We start from the raw sequence: 14959 nt of genomic DNA, 5'->3' as shown, positions 1-14959 counted from the left end.
TGTCTGAAAAGTATGCACAAAGCCCCAACTGTCACTCTGCCCAGACGTGGATTGGAGTCAAGCTGCAAAACACCAGAATCATAAGCACAGATAAATGCGCACTTTCTAGAAGTGGCATTTCTGTGATAGTAATAAAAAATACACCCACACCAGTAAGCAGTATTTATTATCACCATCACAACCATACCAAACACGCCTACGCTAGCCCTCATAAATCAGACAATACCCCTACACCTAAGGCAGGGCATTTCTAATGCAATCCTATGAGAAGGCAGCACTCACAGCAGTGAGACACCAAGTTAGGCTGTTTGTCACTACCAGGACAGGCCATGCAATATGGCACATGTCCTGCCTTTCTACATACATGGCACCCTGCCCACAGGGCGTACTTTAGGGGTGACTTACATGTAGTAAAAGGGGAGTTCTGGGCCTGGCAAGTAAATTTAGATGCCAGGTCCCTGTGGCAGAAAACTGCGCACACAGGCCCTGCGCTAGCAGGCCTGAGACAGGTTTGAAAGTCTACTTCAGTGGGTGGCGCAAGCAGCGCTGCAGGCCCACTAGTAGTATTTAATTTACAGGCCCTGGGTATAGAGATACCACTGTACAAGGGACTTATAGGTAAATTAAATATGCCAATCAGGTATAAGCCAATCATACCAACTTTAGATGGGAGAGCACCTGCACTTTAGCACTGGTCAGCAGTGATAAAGTGCTCAGAGTCCTAGAGCCAACAGCGAGAGGTCAGAAAAACCAGGAGGAAGGAGGCAAAAAGACTAGGGATGACCATGCGTATGGCCAAAAGTCCAACAGGTACAACCTCACCTATGCTGACATGAAGAAGGCCCTTCTCACTCGGTATTGTCTCACTCCTGACAAGTACAAGGATCCGTTGAGGCAGCGTAAGAAAATTGAGTCCCAGACCTGGTTAGAATGGGTAGATATGTTTTACAGAGCACTTGGCGGTTTGGTGAAGGGCAGTGATGTGACAGATTTTCAGGGGCTGTACAACTTAATTGCCTGGGAGCACTTGTCTAATCTGTGTTTTGCAGAGCTGTGCCAGCACTTGACTGATAGTAAGCTGACTGACTCCAGGAAGCTTGCTATGAGAGCAGACTGCTGGGTGAGTACCAGTCCACAAAAAGGTATATGGGGGCGATTATGCCAAAGGTGGGCAGGGTTCCCAGCAGCAGAGTGTGGGGGACAAGGGTGAACAAAAGGAGTCTTCCAAAGGGCCCCAATCGAGTAATCCGGGTAAGAAATCCCACCCCCTAGAAGATAAGAAACCATGGGCCTCTGCAGGAAAGCCTGCAGAGGCTGGGCACCATAAGTGCTTTGCTTGTGACCAGGCAGGTCACATAAAGGGAGATCCAAAGTGTCCCAAGTGGACACCACCACCCAGTGGTGGGCAGACAAGGGTTGGCCAGTGTAGTGCTTGGGGAGGAGGTGGTCCCAGGGGGGTGTGGGAATCCCACAGAGATGACCCTTGTCTCACTAGGGGATGGTGAGATGGTCCAGAGAAACCTAATGCCTGATAACACTAAAAAATACAGGCAGTGGGTAACCATCAATGGGCAGAGGGTAGAGGCTATCAGAGATACTGGAGTCAGTGTGACCATGGTCCAGTGTCACCTGGTGTCTGAAGAGCACATAGTCTCTGGTGTATTCCACCAAGTAGTTGCAGTGGACAGCTCAGAGCGCCAATGTAAGGAGGCACAGGTTATTTTTGAGTGGGGAGGGGTCTCAGGTTCCTTTAGGGTAGCTGTGAGTCCCACCATGCCAGTTGACTGTCTGCTGGGCAATGACCTGGAGACTTCCACCTGGAAGGAGGTGGAGCTCAGGACACACATGGGGATGTTGAGGTTGCCAGAGTGGGAATGCGTGACGACTCGGTCCACGACAGCCAATCAGGGTGATCAGACAGACCTGGAGCCTGAAACAGTGGCCCAGGAGACTGCCACAAGAAAGGGCAAGGGGCACAGGAAACCCACCCCAGAAGTTCCCACGGTCCGGAAGGAAGCTGACCTCGAGGGGGAAGCCCCAGAACCTACAAGGGAGCAAGTGGCTGAACTGGGAGACCTATCTGAGCTGACTCATTGGCAGCGAGAGGGGGTCCCACCAGGGAGGAGTTCTGGTCTGAGCAGAAGGTATGCCCTACTCTCATAGGTCTTAGGCAGCAGACCGAAGACCAGGCAGCTGGTGCTGAGCCCAAGGATCACCTGATATATTGGGAGAATGATCTCCTGTATAGCGAGCCTAAGGTTGCTCAACCTGGGGCAGCCCGTGTGCTGATGGTACCCCAGCGCTGCAGAGCCTTCCTACTGGGTTTGGCTTCTGACGTGCCTCTGGCAGGACATTTGGGCCTAGAAAAGACCTTTGACAGACTTGTCACCCACTTTCATTGGCCCCAGATGAGAAAACATTCTGATGCGTTCTGCAGATCCTGTCAGACTTGCCAATCTAGTGGCAAAAGTGGAGGGAAATGTAAGACCCCCCTCTAACCCTTTCCTGTAAGCACTCCTTTTGAGTGGGAGGGCATAGGCATAGTGGGGCCTCTGGAACCCAAGACAGCCCTAGGCAAAAGGTTCATCCTGCTCTTGGTGGACATGCCACCCGGTACCCAGAAGCTATCCCTCTGAGGATGGTGACAGTGCCCGTTGTGGCCAGGGCACTGATGAGGATCTTTACCTGAGTGTGTTTCCCCAAGGAGGTGGTATCTGACCGGGGTACCAACTTTATGTTCATGTACATAAAAGCCATGTGGAAGGAATGTGGAGTGAACTACAAATTCACTACTTCTTACCACCCCCAAAGTAACGGGTGGGTGGAAAGATTCAACTGAACCCGGAAAGGCATGATTGGGGGTCTGTCAGACTCTATGAGGCGTAAGTGGAACGTCCTCTTACCATGCCTTTTCTATGCCTACCAGAAAGTACCACAGAAGGGGGTTGGCTTTAGCCCCTGTGAACTGTTGTATGGGCACCTAGTCAGAGAACCTCTGAGTCTGGTGAAAGAGGGCTGGGAGCAAGCACTTAGGAAGCCACCACAGGATGTATTTAGTTACATGCTGGCTTTCTGAAACCAGACTGCCCGCTTCAGGAAGCTCGCACAGGGAAACCTTGAGGCAAGCCAGGAGGACATGAAACGCTGGTACGACCAGAATACCACTCTGGTTGAGGAGTTTCAGCCTGGCCAAAAAGTGTGGGTCATGGCCCCCATAGAGCCTTGTGCTCTGCAAGACAGGTGGTCAGGGCCATTTGAGGTGAAGGAGCGCAAGAGTGACGTCACCTACTTGGTGGACTTGCAGATTCCTAGGAACGCCTTGAGGGTTCTACATGTGAACCGCCTCAAACCTCACTTTGAGAGGCCTGAGTTAACCATGCTTCTGGCTACAGATGATGGGACCGAAAAGGAGAGTGAACCTTCCCCTGACCTCCTGTCTGCCCAGGAGCAGGATGGGTCAGTCGAAGGCGTGGTCGTCTCCCCTTCTCTGACTGTAGAACAGCAAAATGAGTGTCGACAGTTACTGGAACACTTTGCCACTCTGTTCTCACTCACTCCAGGTGTCACCCATCTATGCATGCATGATGTGGACACTGGGGACAGCCTACCTGTGAAAAACAAGGTTTACAGGTTGGCTAACATAGTGAAGGCCAGTATCAAGGAGGAGGTTTGCAAGATGTTGGCTCTAGGGGTGATTGAGCGCGCTAGCAGCCCTTGGTCCAGCCCAGTGGTTCTGGTACCCAAGCCTGCTGCACCTGGTGCCACACCAGAACTTTGGTTCTGTGTGGTTGCCGTGGGCTCAATACCGTCACCAAAACAGATGCCCACCCCATCGTCAGAGCTCATGAGCTCATGGATCAGTTGGGGGCAGCCAAGTTCCTCAGAACATTTGATTTAACGTCTGGGTACTGGTAGATTGCCTTAACTGATGGGGCCAAAGAGGGGGCAGCGCTCTTAACACCATGGGGACACTTCCAGTTCCGTGTCTCGCCCTTCGGAATGAAGAACACCCCTGCCACCTTCCAGAGGTTGGTCATTCAGGTCCTGGCTGGGCCTGAAAACTTCAGTGCTACTTACCTTGACGACATTGCTGTTTTTAGCTCCAGTTGGGAGTACCACCTGCACCACCTCTAGGAAGTGTTGAAGGTGCTGCAAGACGCAGGCCTCACTATCAAGGCCAGTAAGTGCCAGATAGGGCAGGGGTCGGTGGTGTACCTAGGACACCAGGTAGGGAGTGGCCAGGTGGCATCCCTACAATCCAAAATTGATGCCATTCGGGCTTGGGCACCCCCTAAGTCCCAGACAGAGGTGAGAGCCTTCCTAGGCCTTACCGGGTACTAGAGGAGGTTTGTCAAGGGATATGACATCATTGTTGCTCCCTTGACATAGCTGACTTCTAAGAAGCAGTCCAGACAGGTGATCTGGACTGAGGCATGCCAGACCGCTTTTGACACACTTGAAGGAAGCCATGTGCATGGCACCCGTGCTACTGGTCCCTGACTTCTGCAAGTAGTTTGTGGTACAGACAGATGCTTCTGAGCATGGTGTGGGAGCAGTACTTTCACAGCTAAATGAAGAGGGCCTAGACCAGCCTATAGTCTTCCTTAGCAGGAGACTACTCCACAGGGAACAGAGGTGGAGTGCAATTCAAAGGGAAGCTTTTGCTGTGGTCTGGGCACTGCAGAAGCTAAGACCCTACTTGTTTGGGTCTCAGTTCCGGGTTCAGACTGACCACAGGCCTCTCAGATGGTTAATGCAGATGAGGGGTGAGAACCCAAAACTGTTCAGCTGGTCCATTTCCCTACAGGGGATTGACTTTACATTGGAACACCGCCCTGGCACAGAACACGCCAACGCTGATGGTCTGTCCAGGTTCTTCCGCCTTAGGGAGGAGGACTCCCCAGGGGTTGGGTAGTTCCCCCTACTCTCAGCTGGAGGGGACATGTGTTAGACCTGGCAGTTTTTTGGCGTGTCTCCCCTGTCATTTTGCCTTCTGACCTCCTTGTTTTGGACTCTGTTTTTGCTGGTTCATTGTCTTTGCACACTTAACCACTGCTAATCAGTGCTAAAGTGCAAGTGCTCCCCATTTAAATCGTACTGGGGATTGGTTAATCCATAAATGGCATATTGGAATACCTAGAGGTGCCCAGGGCCTGTGAATCAAATTCTACTAGTGGGCCTGCAGCACTGGTTGTGCCACCCACCTTAGTAGCCCTTTAAACATGACTCAGACCTGCCACTGCAGTGTTTGTGTGTGCAGTTTTAAACTGCCAATTTGACTTGGCAAGTGTACCCACTTGCCAGGCCTAAGCCTTCCCTTTTACTACATGTAAGGCACCCCTAAGGTAGGCCCTAGGTAGCCCCAAGGGCAGGGTGCAGTGTATGTTTAAGATAGGACATACACTAGTGTGTTTTATATGTCCTAACAGTGAAATACTGCCAAATTCGGTTTTCACTGTGCAAGGCCTATCTCTCTCATAGGTTAACCGGGGGCTGCCTTTAAATATCCCGAAAGCGTAGATACCCTTTGAGAGCAGATTAAAATGTGGAGTTTAGGGCCTCTGAACTCACAGTTTAAAAATCCATCTTTTAGTGAAGTTGGTTTTTAGATTGTTAGTTTGAAAATCCCACTTTTAGAAAGTAGGCACTTTCTTGCTTAATCCATTCTGTGACTCTGCCTGTTTGTGGATTCCCTCTATGAGTCGGTTTGACAGTTGGGCTGCTCACACCTCTCCGCTGTTCACACCTCTCCCCTAAACAGTGACACAAATGAGGCTGGGGTGTAGCCTGAATATCCTGATGAGCCATCTGTGCTGGAAGGGAGGGGAGGAGTGGTCACTCACTCATGAAAGGACTGTGCCTGTCCTCACACAATGCAGTCTCTGACCACCTGGTGTGTGTCTGGGGCCTGGCCTGACAAGAAACAATCTTGCAAACACTTTAGACTTAGCTTTGAAGTTTGCCAACTTCAAAGGCAGAAAGGGGTATAAGAAGAAGACCCAAAACCCCAGTCTTTTAGAATCTTTCTGGAATCAAGAGGAACCTCTGCCCAGGTGAAGAGCTGAAGAGCTGGAGGAGGAGTACTGTCCCTTTGCTGTGTTGCTTTGCTGGACTGGCCTGCAGTTGCTTCTATTGCCTGAAAAAAGTGCAAAGGGTGAACTTTGCTGTGTTTCTTGCTTGCGAAAATTCTCCAAGGGCTTAGAGTAGAGCTTGCCTCCTGTTGGAAGTCTCAGGGGCACCAAAGACTTCAGTTTCCTCAACCTGCAGCACTGGGAACTGTGTGTTTTGTGCTGCTCAAGAGGAGAAACCACTGCAAAGCTGCCAACGACGCCACTGGCCTGCACCGTGACCTGCCAACGCGCATGGGTTCACATTGCTCTGCTTCGCACCATGACCGTAGTCTCACAGACGCCGTCATTGGACAACTTCACAGAGCCGCTGCTCACACCCCGACCTGTGGGCCTGGACTCCGGCATCGGCTGCTCACACCGCAGCCTGGGCATCCCCAACACTGACGCCCCTGCTGACACTGGCGCCGCTGCCTGCACCGTGGCCTGTGAACGCCGCTTGTGAGGTACGCAAAGCACCGTCCCATCCCACACCGCAGCCCCGGTCCACTAATGCCAGCATCATCGACTCCAGTGTCACCACCAGGCATCCTGCCTGCACTGTGGCCTGTGGACACCGCTTGAGAGGGTCACGGAGCCCCATCCCATCCCGCACCGCTGCCTTGGGCCTACCGACGACAGTGCTTCAGCAATGACGCCGCCGCTGCCTGCACTGTGACCTGGTGACACCGCACGTCGCACCACCCTGCTTCACACCTCAGCCCTGGTCTCATCACTGAGCCGCTGCCTGCACTGTGACCTGTGGGCACCGCACGTGCCATCTATTGGTTTTGTTGATCACTACTCCGTGATAGCCCCAGGTGGAGCTATCAACTTCAAGGAACTGTATTTTTAAGATAAATCTTACAAAATTCATATCTTTAGCACTGTATGTTGGATTTTCATTGTTTTGGTCTTGTTTTAGGAAGATAAATATTGGCTATCTTTCTGAAACTGGGGTGGCGTCCTTTTGTAGTGTTTTCACTGCATTACTGTGTGTTATGTGCAAATGCTTTACACATTGCTTCTGAGATAAGCCTGACTGCTCATGCCAACCTACCAAGGGGGTGAGCAGGGGCTATCTGAGCATGTATCTCCCTTATCCTGACTAGAGTGAGGGTCCCTACTTGGAAAGGGTGCAAACCGACTACCAACTAGAGACCCCATTTTTAACACAGGGGAATACTAATAGCCTGACATGAAGGTGCCAACACAGTCACGGATGCTTTTTGCATGAATTGTATGCACACACATGGTTTAGCACATTACTGGCTTTGTAAGTACTCGGCAAAAACAGCGACAATAGCTGCTTTCTGTAAAGAATACAAGTCAAAAAATTAAATGTGCTATGCAGTATGATGAATGAGTTTACATTTCAGATGGTCCCTCATGCATTTCAATGCAAGAGCTTACTAGAAGACCATATTCCAAACAGCTAGTCGCTTGAGGTGAGAGGTAAACACTTCTCTGGAGGGACCCAAAGCACCATCTTTGTATGTTTCAAAACGTGTAACAATATGTCAAGCAGAAGTTCCATAGTCAATTTACACCTAAAAAGACAAGACAGTATGGACCACATGCGTTTTAAAAATAGGACCAATCAATAAACTCTGATAAGGTGTCTTTAGGGAGTGTCAAGCACACCTGGTGGTAACATCTACCTGTTCATGATTACCTTGTGCCTCTTCAAAGCACCCTTTCACTGTTTGACCCCGATGACCACTGCAGAAAGGAAAGAAATTGCAGCCCTCTGTACATGAGCACCAACACTTCTCTAATAGAATACAATAATCTAGTGGTTCTTAATCTTTTGACTTCTGCAGGCTACACTGAATCCCACTGCAAGCCAGGGACCAACATACCTTTTCTATAATTTGAACCTCAAAATCTAATTTGCAACAAATACACAAACAAGTACACACTATATGATCTCAGCACATCTACTTTGCACTGCTTCCGCATGTTTAAATATGAGAGCAATTACACACCATTACAATACCCAGGTCTTGTTCACAAATCACTAGGTAATCATGTGAAATCAGCTCTCATCAGACGTGATGGGGTAGCAGTAGTAACAAGGATGCATTGGTCTTAGGAAGACTCAGGGAAGCAACAGCGTGTGGTATGGGCAGAGCTGATTTCATACAGGATCTTTATGTCAAAAGATGACAAAGACAGTGATTGCATAGAAAATCGTGTGTTCATTAAGAGGCCTACTGGGAAATAGTACTGTAAATGTGGAAGTATTTCAGCTCTGCTCAAAAGTGTAGGCACACCCCCTTTCCAACACAAGAAGTGTAGGTACTTACAGTCTGAAAGTACCTGCCTGTAGGAAAGTACCATCTTGCCTGGCATGTTACCCCCATTTTTACTGTATGTATGTTTGTTTTTGCCTATGTGTCACTGGGATCCTGCTAGTCAGGACCCTAGTGCTCATAATGTATGCCCTGTATGTGTTCCTGTGTGGTGCCTAACTGTATCACTGAGGCTCTGCTAACCAGAACCTCAGTGTTTATGCTCTCTCTGCTTTTAAAATTTTCACTGCAGGCTAGTGACTAATTTTACCAATTCTTATTGGCCCACTGGAACACCCTTATAATTCCCTTGTATATGGTACCTAGGTACCCAGGGTATTGGGGATCCAGGAGATCCCTATAAGGCTGCAGCATTCTTTTGCCACCCATAGGGAGCTCAGACAATTCTTACACAGGACTGCCACTGCAGCCTGTGTGAAATAACTTCCACGTTATTTCACAGCCATTTTACATTGCACATAAGTAACTTATACGTCACCTATATGTCTAACCCTCACTTGGTGAAGGTTAGGTGCAAAGTTACTTAATGTGTGGGCACCCTGGCACTAGCCAAGGTGCCCCCACATTGTTCAGGGCAAATTCCCCACACTTTGTGAGTGCGGGGACACCGTTACACGCGTGTACTACATATAAGTCAATACCTATATGTAGCGTCACAATGGTAACTCTGAACATGGCCATGTAACATGTCTAGGATCATGGAATTGTCACCCCAATACCATTCTGGTATTGGGGTGACAATTCCATGCATCCCCAGGTCTCCAGCACAGAGCCCGGGTACTGCCAAACTAACTTTCTGGGGTCTCCACTGCAGCTACTGCTGCGCCAACCCCTCAGACAGGTTTCTGCCCCCCTGGGGCCTAGGCAGCCCGGTCCCAGGAAGACAGAACAAAGGATTTCCTCTTAGAGACTGTGTTACACCCTCTCCCTTTGGAAATAGGTGTGAAGGACTGGGGAGGAGTAGCCTCCCCCAGCCTCTGGAAATGGTTTGATGGGCACAGATGGTGCCCTCTCTGCATAAGCCAGTCTATACCGGTTCAGGGATCCCCCAGCCCTTCTCTGGCATGAAACTGGACAAAGGAAAGGGGAGTGACCACTCCCCTGACCAGCACCTCCCAGGGGAGGTGCTCAAAGCTTCTCCAGTGTGTCCCAGATCTCTGCCATCTTGGATGCAGAGGTGTGAGGGCACAATGGACAGCTCTGAGTGGCCAGTGCCAGCAGATAGGTTCTTACCTTTCTCAGTAGCCAATCCTCCTCTGTGGGCTATTTAGGGTCTCTCCTGTGGGCTATTGTAGGAAGGTAGCCTCTTTCTAGCCTTGGTACCCCCACTTTTGGCCTGTTTGTGAGTATATGTCAGGGTGTTTTCACTGTCTCACTGGGATCCTGCTAGCCAGGGCCCAGAGCTCATAGTGAAAACCATATGTTGTCAGTGTGTTTGTTATGTGTCACTGGGATCCTGCTAGCCAGAACCCCAGTGCTCATAGGTTTGTGGCCTGTATGTGTTCTCTGTGTGGTGCCTAACTGTATCACTGAGGCTCTGCTAACCAGCATCTCAGTGTTTATGCTCTCTCTGCATTCAAAAGTTGTAATTGCAGGCTAGTGACTAAATTTACCAATTCTCATTGGCACCCTGGTACACCCATATTATTCCCTTGTATATGGTACTTAGGTACCCAGGGTATTGGGGTTCCAGGAGATCCCTATGGGCTGCAGCATTTCTTTTGCCACCCATAGGGAGCTCAGGAAATTCTTACACAGGCCTGCCACTGCAGCCTAAGTGAAATAACGTCCATGTTATTTCACAGCCATTTTTCACTGCACATAAGTAACTTATAAGTCACCTATATGTCTAACCCTCACTTGGTGAAGGTTGGGTGCCAAGTTACTTAGTGTGTGGGCACCCTGGCACTAGCCAAGGTGCCCCCACATCGTTCAGGGCAAATTCCCCAGACTTGGTGAGTGCTGGGACACCATTACACGTGTGCACTATTCATAGGTCACTACCTATGTATAGTTTCACAATGGTAACTCCGAACATGGCCATGTAACATGTCTAAGATCATGGGATTGTCCCCCCTGTACCATTCTGGTATTGGGGGGACAATTCCATGATCCCCCTGGTCTCTAGCACAGAACCCGGGTACTGCCAAACTGCCTTTCTGGGGTTTCCACTGCAGCTGCTGCTGCTGCCAACCCCTCAGTCAGGATTCTGCCCTCCTGGGGTCTGGGCAGCCCTGGCACAGGAAGGCAGAACAAAGGATTTCCTCTGAGAGAGGGTGGTACACCCTCTCCCTTTGGAAATAGGTGTGATGGGCTGGGGAGGAGTATCCTCCCCCAGCCTCTGGAAATGCATTGATGGGCACAGATAGTGCCCATCTCTGCATAAGCCAGTCTACACCGGTTCAGGGATTCCCCAGCCCTGCTCTGCCGCGAAACTGGACAAAGGAAAAGGGTGTGACCACTCCCCTGACCAGTACCTCCCAGGGGAGGTGTCCAGAGCTCCTCCAGTGTGTCCCAGACCTCTGCCATCTTGGATTCAGAGGTGTTGGGGGCACACTGGAATGCTCTGAGTGGCCAGTGCCAGCAGGTGACGTCAGAGACCCCCTCTGATAGGCTCTTACCTCTCTTGGTAGCCAATCCTCCTTTCTTGGTAGCCAAACCTCCTTTTCTGGCTATTTAGGGTCTCTCCTCTGGGGCATTCTTCAGATAACGAGTGCAAGAGCTCAGAAGAGTTCCTCTGCACTTCCCTCTTTGACTTCTGCCAAGGATCGACCGCTGACTGCTCCAGGACGCCTGCAAAACCGCAACAAAGTAGCAAGACGACTACCAGCAACATTGTAGCGCCTTATCCTGCCGGTTGTCTCGACTGTTTCCTGGTGGTACATGCGCTGAGGGCTGTCTGCCTTCAACCTGCACTGGAAGCCAAGAAGAAATCTCCCGTGGGTCGACTGAATCGTCCCCCTGCTAACGCAGGCACCAAAAGACTGCATCACCGGTCCTCTGGGTCCCCTCTCATCCTAACAAGTGTGGTCCCTGGAACACTGGAGCTATATCCAAGTGACCCCCACAGTCCAATGATCCTTCAGTCCAAGTTTGGTGGAGGTAAGTCCTTGCCTCCCCACGCCAGACTGCAAACCTGTGTACTGCGTGATTTGCAGCTGCTCCGGCTTCTGTGCACTTCTCCAAGGATTCCTTTGTGCACAGCCTAGCCTGGGTCCCCAGCACTCCGTCCTGCAGTGCTCAACCCTCTGAGTTGGACTCCAAAGTCGTGGGACCCTCCTTTGTGATTCTGCGCCAGCTCTGGTTCATAAATCTTCTAAGTGCCTGCTCTGGTACTTCTGCAGGTGCTGCCTGCTTCTGTGGGGGCTCTCTGAGTTGCTGAGGGCCCCCTCTGTGTCCTCCTCTAAGGGGCGACATCCTGGTCCTTCCTGGTCCCCAGCAGCATCCAAAAACCTCTACCGCTAACCCATGCAGCTAGCAAGGCTTGTTTGCGGTAGTTATGCGTGGAAATACTTTTGCAACCTTCAGCACGCCGTGGGACATCTTCTTTCAAAAGGAGAAGTTCCTAGCTCTCTTTGTTGTTGCAGAATCCTAAGCTTCTTCCATCCTGAGGCAGCCTTCTTGCACCTTCATCCGGGCCTTTCTGGGCTCCTGCCCCCCCTGGACACTATCGCGACTCTTGGACTTGGTCCCCTTGCCTTGTATGTCCTCAGGTCCAGGAATCTGTCTTCGGTGCTTTGCTGGTGTTTGTGGTTCTTGCAGAATCCCCCTATCACGACTATTGTGCCCTTTTGGGGTAGTAGGTGTACTTTACTCCTACTTTTCAGGGTCTTGGGTGGGGTATCTTGGACACCCTGACTGTTTTATTTCAGTCCCAGTGACCCTCTACAAGCTCCCATAGGTCTGGGGTCCATTCGTGATTCGCATTCCACTTTTGGAGTATATGGTTTGTGTTGCCCCTAGACCTATGTTCACCTATTGCATCCTATTGTAATTCTACACTGTTTGCATTACTTTTCTTACTATTACTTACCTGTTTTGGGTTTGTGTACATATAACTTGTCTATATTACTTACCTTCTAACTGAGGGTACTCACTGAGATACTTGTGGCATATTGTCATAAAAATAAAGTACCTTTATTTTTAGTAACTCTGAGTGTTTTCTTATGATATTGTGCTATATGATATAAGTGGTATAGTCGGAGCTTTGCATGTCTCCTAGTTCAGCCTAAGCTTTGCCATAGCTACCTTCTATCAGCCTAAGCTTCTAGAAACACCTCTATTCTACTAATAAGGGATAACTGGACCTGGCACAGGGTGTAAGTACCACAAGGTACTCACTACAAGCCAGGCCAGCCTCCTACAGCTATTCCTCAGATAACGAATGCAAGAGCTCACCAGAGTTCCTCTGCACTTCCCTCTTGGACTTCTGCCAAGGATCGACCGCTGACTGCTCCAGGATGCCTGCATAACCGCAAAAAAGTAGCAAGAAGACTACCAGCAACATTGTAACGCCTCATCCTGCTGGCTTTCTCGACTGTTTCCTGGTGGTGCATGTTCTGAGGGCTGTCTGCCTTCACCCTGCACTGGAAGCTAAGAAGAAATCTCCTGTGGGTCGACAGAATCTTCCCCCTGCTAACGCAGGCACCAAACTTCTGCATCACCGGTCCTCTGGGTCCCCTCTCATCCTGATGAGCGTGGTCCCTGGAACACAGGAGCTAGGTCCAAGTGTCTCCCACAGTCCAGTGGCCCTTCTGTCCAAATTTGGTGGAGGTAAGTCCTTGCCTCCTCACGCCAGACAGTAATCCTATGTACTGCATGAACTGCAGCTGCTCGGGCTTCTGTGCACTTTTGCAAGACTTCCTTCATGCACAGCCTAGCCCAGGTCCCCAGCATTCCGTCCTGCATTGCCCAACTCGCTGAGTTGGACTCCTACATCGTGGGACCCTCCTTTGTAACTCTGAGTCGACCGCTGTCCTCAGACCTTCCAAATGCCTGTTCAGGTACTTCTGAGGGTGCAACTCTCTGAGTTGCTGAGCGCCCCCTCTGTCTCCTCCTTCATGGGGCGAAGTCCTGGTCCTTCCTGGGCCCTAGCTGCAACCAAAATCCTCAACCGCAACTCTCGCAGCTAGCAAGGCTTGTTTGCGGTCTTTCTGCGTGAAAACAACTCTGCATCCTCCTGCATGCCTTGGGACATCTTTTGACCAAAGAAGTTCCTGGCACCTTCCGTTGTTGCAGAATCTTTGGCTTCTTCCACCCGGAGGCAGCCCTTTTGCACTTTCATCTGGGGTTTAGGGGGATCCTGCCCCCCAGACACTTGCGTGACTCTTGGACTTGGTCCCCTTCCTTTACAGGTACTCAGGTCCTATAATCCGTCTTCAGTGTTTAGCAGTCAGATGTTGTCCTTGCAGAATCCCCTAGCTCAACTTTACTGTCTTTCTGGGGTAGTAGGGTAACTTTACTCCTACTTTTCAGGGTCTTGGGGTGGGGTATCCTGGACACCCTTAGCGTTTTCTTACACTCCCTTCAACCCTCTACACACTACACTAGGCCTGGGGTCAATTCATGGTCCGCATTCCACTTTTGGAGTATATGATTAGTGTTGCCCCTACGCCTATTTCTCCCTATTGCATTCTATTGTGTTCTACATTGTTTGCACTACTTTTTTAACTGTTACTTACCTGATTTTGGTTTGTGTGCATATAATTTGTGTATATTACTTACCTCCTAAGGGAGTGTATCGTCTGAGATACTTTTGGCATATTGTCACTAAAATAAAGCACCTTTATTTTTAGTAACTCTGAGTATTGTGTTTTCTTGTGATATAGTGCAATATGATATACGGTATAGTAGGAGCTTTGCATGTCTCCTAGTTCAGCCTAAGCTGCTCTGCTATAGCTTCCTCTATCAGCCTAAGCTGCTAGAACACCTCTATTCTACTAATAAGGGATAACTGGACCTGGCACAAGGTGTAAGTACCACAAGGTACCCACTATAAGCCAGGCCAGCCTCCTACACTGCCAATGTAGAGCAGAGGATGGAGGGTTATGCAGAGGAGCCTTTTAGGCAGTCTGCCTGTGTATCCATGCACAGATCACTGAGAGGTTAGAGCACTGTCAAAGTGTGCAGAAGTGTATGATTGTCTAGAAAATCATAAACAATTGAAAGTTTTTTTTAGTCAGAAGCTGTTTACTAGTTTAGGTCAGAGAATGTTTTAATGCGATCAGTGATTGTGCACTTTCACATGTGCTCTGTTCTGCACCAGCAATCAGCTTCTGTCTAACGTTTATTTTAATGCTTATGCTTTAAAATATATATATACATTATTCTTTCAATTAATACATTTACTAGATATATTAACATTGGTGAAGTAGCACAGTAGACTTTAAGTAAGAATTCTTGTTATTGAAATTGGCCTGGAGCCTTGTGCTTCAGGCAAATTTAGAAAGTTTTGTTTAGTATTACGGTAGGGCACATTCCATGATTACACCTCTTTGCAGCACAGGTATTGCCTGTTGTAGCACGCTTCTTTGATTG

This window comes from Pleurodeles waltl, chromosome 7 (assembly GCF_031143425.1).
Source record: "Pleurodeles waltl isolate 20211129_DDA chromosome 7, aPleWal1.hap1.20221129, whole genome shotgun sequence".
Lineage (NCBI taxonomy): Eukaryota > Metazoa > Chordata > Amphibia > Caudata > Salamandridae > Pleurodeles > Pleurodeles waltl.
Note: the sequence above shows the minus strand (reverse complement) of the source record.